Source organism: Chrysochloris asiatica, unplaced genomic scaffold (assembly GCF_000296735.1).
Source record: "Chrysochloris asiatica unplaced genomic scaffold, ChrAsi1.0 scaffold00183, whole genome shotgun sequence".
Taxonomy (NCBI): domain Eukaryota; kingdom Metazoa; phylum Chordata; class Mammalia; order Afrosoricida; family Chrysochloridae; genus Chrysochloris; species Chrysochloris asiatica.
The window spans coordinates 5,420,474-5,427,362 of record NW_006408701.1 but is presented as its reverse complement, the minus strand read 5'-3'; positions in this window follow the sequence as shown (position 1 = coordinate 5,427,362).

The window sequence follows — 6,889 nt, the reverse complement described above, 5'->3', positions numbered from 1 at the left end:
TATATATATATATATATTCCACAAATATATAAGATTTTGAAAGAGGATACATGGGTAACCACGGGGAAGTTATGGGACAATGGTTGTTCCATGGAGACAATTGCAATCATTGAGAAGAAACAAAGTGTATGGTTTGTTAAATGTAAAACTGATGCTCTTATCTGTAAACCTTCACTCAATAACTTTTTAAAAATGGAAAAAAAATCATTTTCAAATTGCAATGTCATGCAGCTTAGCTAATGGAAAGATTTAATCTATTCAATTTATACCACTTGCAAGTTAACATGTTGTTATTAAGTGCCTTCAAGTTGGTTCCAACTCATAGTGACCTTTTAGAGGGTTTATGAGGGGCAGCTGGTTAGTTTGAACCACAGAACTTGCCATTAAAACTGACCCTGTAGTCCAGTGTTCTGCAGCACTACACCAGGACTCCTAACAAGTTAGTCTGCTACAATTTCATGCAAGTTGACAAAAGACATAAGATTGCTGGGTCAAAGGCAAAGGGCTTTACTGCTCATAGCACAGCAAGAGTCATGAACATCATGGTCATGTCAGTATTCCTTGTATCATGTGGGTAACACAGAAAAGCCCATGTAGTGGGTTTTTGTCATTGCTTAGGATCCCCCAGGCTTAGGACATCCCATTTGTTTATAATAGATTGCAAGCAAACCTTCCCCATCTTTGTTTTGGAGCAAGCTTTGTTTATGAGGAAGCCATTATCTTAGTTACACTGGAAAGCAAACAAGTCTACTCTGCGAAACTGCATCTATCTTCCATGTCTGACCACTATTCAAACATCTTTGGAAGGATATTCTATAACAACGGCAGTCAGTGTCTTAGTCTGCATGACATGTAGAAATGCAGTAGACTCATAGAGAATTTTGTTTTAACAGTCATGTATTAATCTTTTCTTTCAAATTGCTGTTTTCAAATCTGAAAATGTAGTGCAGGCTACTTGGGTTTTATCAGATGACAACACCAAAGTATTTTTACTATGTATGTAGGTTCCTGTTGCCTTATGACAAGATGCTTTGTCAGTTACCCTTTAATTGGTGGTCCCTGAACACTTACATACTTTGATTGCCTTAGAAGGTCATATAATTCTCCTGAAGGCACACTATGGCTAATGGTTTGTACTAGTGTCTCTGCACGGGTCATTCACTTTCATTCTGATGATGTAGCTATATCACAGTTTCAGTGAATGATTTTTGAAATCCATAGTTTAGTTGCTTCTCTCAAAGGTCATGTTTACACAATAGCTGACATTTTGAGAAGGCATAAATTTTGGTATATGGTTAGAGATGTTAGTTTCTTGACATGGAAACCTGCTTGCCTAATGCAAATGTTGACGTCTTTTCTTTAAACAGGCTTAGTTCTGGATTAAAGGTAGTTTTTGATGCAAAAGCATTTCAACGGGTTACCAGGACTTCATTTTGGTTTTGGCCACTTTGTCAGCATGCTTTACTGAATGAACAACTGAGTGAATTGTTGAGTTTAATTGAATTGAAATGAAATTATAAAGGTCTTTTTTCATATAATAATACACCTTTAAGAGTTTTTTCAGTGATTCTAGTAGGTGTCAGATACACATGCTGGAGTCCTGTTGTGGTGCTATGGGTTAATGCATCAGTCTGCAAAGCCATTTGGACTGCAAGGTGGCAGTTCAAGGTCACCAGCTCCTTCTTGGAAATCCTATACAGGGTCGCTATGGGTTGAAATCGACTAGTTGTGGTGTTGGAGGAGAATACTGAAAGTGCCATGGACTGCCAAAAGAACCAATAAATCTGTTTTGGAAGAAGTGCAGCCAGAGTGCTCCTTGGAGGCCAGGATGGCTAAGCTTCGTCTCTCCTACTTTGGACATATTGTCCGGAGGAAACAATCGCTGGAGAAGGATGTCATGCTGGGGAGGGTGGAGGGTCAGAGAAAAAGAGGAAGACCCCCAACGAGATGGATCTGCCAGGTGGCATCATTGATGGACTCAAGTGTGGCAGCGGTAGTGAGGTTGGCCCAGGATCGAACATTGTTTCGTTCTGCTGTGCATGGGGTCGCTATGGGTCGGTTCCGACTCGATGGCACCTGACAACAACAACAACAACAAAGAAGAAGAACAAAGGTACCTATAACAGTGACTAGCACATGACTGTGGACTCCTGGTGTGGTGCTGTAGGATCAGCACTGGACTGCGAACTACAAGGTAGGCAGTTCAAATCCATCAGCTGCTCTTGGAAACGTTATACAGGGTTGCTGTGTGTCAGTACCGACTAGAAGACACTTAACAGCAGTGCATCATTACTGAGGGATTATTTTTTAAATCTTTGTAGGCCTGAAATAGATGAACCCTGGTGGCACAGTGGTTAAGCACTTTTTGCTAACCAAATGGTTGGTAGTTTGAACTCATCAACTGCTCTACAGGACAAAGATGTGGCAGTCTGCTTTTGTAGATTACATTTTTTGAAACCCTAAAGGGGTAGCCTAATGCATTATGCAGTATTGCATTAGGCAAATCTGCTGCACAAGATCTTTTTAAAGTGTTGAAGAGCAAAGATGTCAGCTTGAGGACTAAGGTGTGCCTGACCCAAGCCATGGTATTTTCAATAACCTCATATGCATGTGAAAGCTGGACAGTGAATAAGGAAGACCGTAGAAAAATCAATACTTTTGGGTTATGATGTTGGAAGAGAATATTGGCAGTACCATGGGCTGCCAAAAGAACCAACAGATCTGTGTTGGAAGAAGTACACCCAGAGTGCTCCTTGGAGGCCAGGATGGCCAAACTTCATCTCTCATACTTTGGACATATTGTCAGGAGTGACCAGTCATTGGAGACGGATAGAAAAAGAGGAAGACCCCCAGCGAGATGGATTGGCAAAGTGGCAGCATCAATGGGCTCAAGCACGGCAACGATAGTGAGGTTGGCCCAGGATCAGGCAGTGATTCATTCTGTTGTGCATAGAGTCACTATGAGTCGGTAGCAGCTCGATGGCACCTAACAACAACCAGTGTAGTATAAGCACTGGACTGCTAAACACAAGGTTGGTGGCTCAAACCTACCAGCTGCTTCTTGGAAACCCTATAAAGGGTTGCTATGAGTTGGAACTGACTTGAAGGCTCTTACCAGTAACAACAGGGGGAAGTTCTATTCTTTTTTTTTTAATGTTTTATTGTGAATTATGTGATAGTTTACATGGGAGAACATTAGTTTTACATTCATCCTATTGTATATTGTTTCATTGCCATGGTTACAATCCTCTCCATGCATCATCAACCAACCAAAGGGTATAACTAAAAGCCCCCCCCCCCCCGGTCGTCAGTCAGCACACAGCCCCTCTCCCTCTCTGGGTCCAAAGTCCACAGAAAATTCTACTCTTGACTGCAGGTTTATTGTGAGTTGGAACAGCAACAGATTTAGTTTATGCTTTTAGGCTGAAAACAGTCTAAATTTTAAAGAAATTTTTATCATTTTGATTTTGAAATTTTTTTCTCTAAAAATAATTCATTTAGTTAAGATTGGCTATGATTTTTCTGCAGTTATTGTGCATACTTGTAAATTCTTCTTAAATGAAAAGATCTGAATCATAAAGGTTTTTCTCAAATTTAATTAAATTTTTATGAATATTGAATGCAATTGTTAATGATGTTGACTTAATGATATACTTTGAGGACATATAATTAAACATTTAGTAGTAGTCTTGTTTTGCTGTTTGTTCTTGGTGGTGTAATAGTGGCTGTGTGTCACTGAGTCGGTTCCAACTCATTGTTGTTGTTGTTGTTAAATGCTGTCGAGTTGGTTCCGACCTGTTGCGACCCTGTATAGGGTCTCCGAGTAGTGGCTGGTGAGCTTGAACCACCATCCTTACAGTTCAAATGACTTTGCAGTCAAGTGCATTAAACCACAGCACCACATTCATAGTGACCTTATATTTTATGGGAGCAGAAAGCCTCATTTTTCTCCCCTGGAGGAACTATTCGATTCTAACTGCTGACTTTGGAGTTAACAACCCAGTTCCTAATCCATTATGTTACCAGGGATCCTTGTCTTTTCTCCTTTGTTGTTGTTGTTGTTAGGTGCCATGGAGTCTGTCGCAACTCATAGTGACCCTATGCACAACAGAATGAAACACTGCCTGGTCCTGCACCAACCTCACAATCATTGCTACATTTGAGTCCATTGCTGCTGCCACTGTGCCAATCCATGTCATTGGGGACTCCCTCTTTTTTTCTTTCCATTTTAGCAAACAGAAGGGACTGGTCCCTCCTGACAATATGTCTGAAGTATGATAGCTGTAGTCTGGCCATCTTGACTTCCAAGGAGCACTCTGGCTGTGTTTCTTCCAACACAGATCTCTTCGTTCTTTTGGCAGCCCATGGTGTTTTAAATATTCTCCTCCAGCACAATGATTTAAACACATCAGTTCTTTTATTATGGTCTTCCTTATTCACTGTCTGTTCTTGTTGTTGTTGTTGTTGTGTGCCGTGTAGTCGGTTGACTCATAGCGACTCTGTACCGGGTTTCCGAGGCTGTAAATCTTTCCAGGAGCAGAAAGCCTCGTCTTACTGCCATGGAACAGCTGGTAGTTTCGAACTGCTGACAGTGATAATAGCAGCCCGATTCACAATCACTATGCTATCAGAGCTTCTTGTCTTTTTTTCTTAGGAGCCAATAATCTTTTAAAAAATGTAAATAAATTTCTTGGGTTCTTGAAAAACTCATAGAGATTGGACACCTTGCTCATACCCATTATCTGTTGCCATGGATTTGATTCTGACTTTAGCTGTGCTATAGGACAAAGTAGATCTCCACAGAGGAAGCAGTTGGAGAGTGTGTGATCCATGGTAACCAAGGAAATGCAAAAGACCTCCTTAAAGTATTAAGGGGGACACATAGAGTAGAGGTGCACTGGAATTCACCCAGTTATCTGATTCCTTTACTGAATCAGCACAAGTATTGGGGCTGACCAATGTCAAGTATCTCCAGCCACCATGCCAAAGACCTTTCCATGTGCCTAGGTCCTGACCAAAATGACCAAGGTTGTGTAATGAATTACTTATTATGTCTCTTCTAGCCTTAGTCTTTGCAACTCTTGCCAAACAACTCTTTTCCTAATGGGTTTGGTTAAGAATGCGGGGGAAGATACTGATATGATGACATGATTCAGCTGTGGATGTCAACAGACTAAACTGTAATTGTAAAAACTTATAACTCTAGTATAATATGAGCCATCTCAGAAGCAGGAAGGGGGTTTCATTACCATCAAGAAGAGAGACCCAGGAGTAGAGCACATCCTTTGGACCTAGAAGTGGAAAGTTTTGACCCAGAGATAGAGAAAACTATGGTACCAGAGGGGGGGCAGAAGCAGAACCAAGAATCAGAGTGTGAGACAGAGCAGTGGACTTCCAAGTCCATGGTGCAAGTACAACTGAGTGACTTTGGACAGGAGGATAAATTGACTCCCCTAATTAAGTGCCTCCAGACACTTAATTGGGAGAGTCAAGTTTACTGAACCTTGGAGCTTAGAAGTGAGTGCCTCCAGGCTGTGGCTTATGGTGGTTTGGTGTGCGCCATGGGCATTTATCAGCAGCCTGAAAAGACCATTGTAACATTGGCCAGAGATAAAGAGACCTGCCTTTGGGCATGTCTGAGGAGTGGCTGTCCTTACTGGAACAAATGTGCCCTATAATCCTGGTTTATAATCTGTTAACTTCCCTAATAAACCCCATAAACTGTTTGAGTAAGATATTTGAGTTTTGTGTAGCCATTGCAATGAATTATCAAACCCAATTGAGTAGAGTACTGCGGGAAGAATAATTTAGCGCATACATTTTTTTCAATGATGGACCATTACTATCCTTAATTAAGGAGCTCTGATAGCATAGTGCTTATAAATCAGACTGCTAACCTCAAGGTGAGCAGTCCGAAACTACCAGCCATTCAGTGGGAGAACGATGAGGTTTTCTGCTCCTGTAAAGATTTACAGTGTCGGAAATTCTTTGCAGAGTTGCTATGAGTCAAAACCAACTGCAGGGAACATCACCACCACTATCCCTTAATCTAAAATGCCATGGCTTGAATCACAGTGACATCCTTTCTTTTTAATACTTTAAAGAGGTCTTTTGCAGTAGATTTTCCCAATACAAAGTCCAGTCTACTTTCCTGACTATTGCTTCCATAGGCATTGAATGTGGATCCAAGTAAAATGAATTCCTCGACGACTTGAAACTTTTCTCAAAGCATCATGGTGTTGCTTATTGGCCTAGTTGTGAGGATTTTTGTTTTCTTTATGTTTAGGTGTAAACTGTGATACCAGAGGAGCAGCAGCAGAAGAATCAAGAACCAGAGTCTGAAACAGAACAAATAAAGCTGAGTGAATAAATCTGTATTGAAGGATACCTATCTCTCTCTCTCTATTTATCTCTATATCTATATCTATATATCTTCATCAGTAAGTGGTCCAAGTCCTCTTTGCTCTCAGCAAACAAAGATTTATCATCTGATACCGCAGATTGTTAGTCTTCCTCCAGTACTGATGCTGCATTCTTCTTCAGTCTTGCTTCTTAATTTATTGGCTTGGCATACAGGTTGAGTAAGTATGGTAAAAGGATGTAATTCTGACACACACCTTTCCAGATTTTAAATCACTCGTTATCCCCTTGTTCTGTTTGAATGACTGCCTCTTGGTTGATGTTTTGCATGAGCTTGATTAAGTGTTCTTTGATTCCCATTCTTCATAATGCTACCCAAAATTTGGAAGGAAGGCCTGTAAATGAATTTTCAAAAAAAAAAAAAAAAAAATCAGTCATTGAAAACTCTATGGAGCACAGTTCTACTGTGACACAAATGAGATTGTCATGAGTTGGATTCTGCAGCAACTATTTGTTGTTCTTTAAAAAA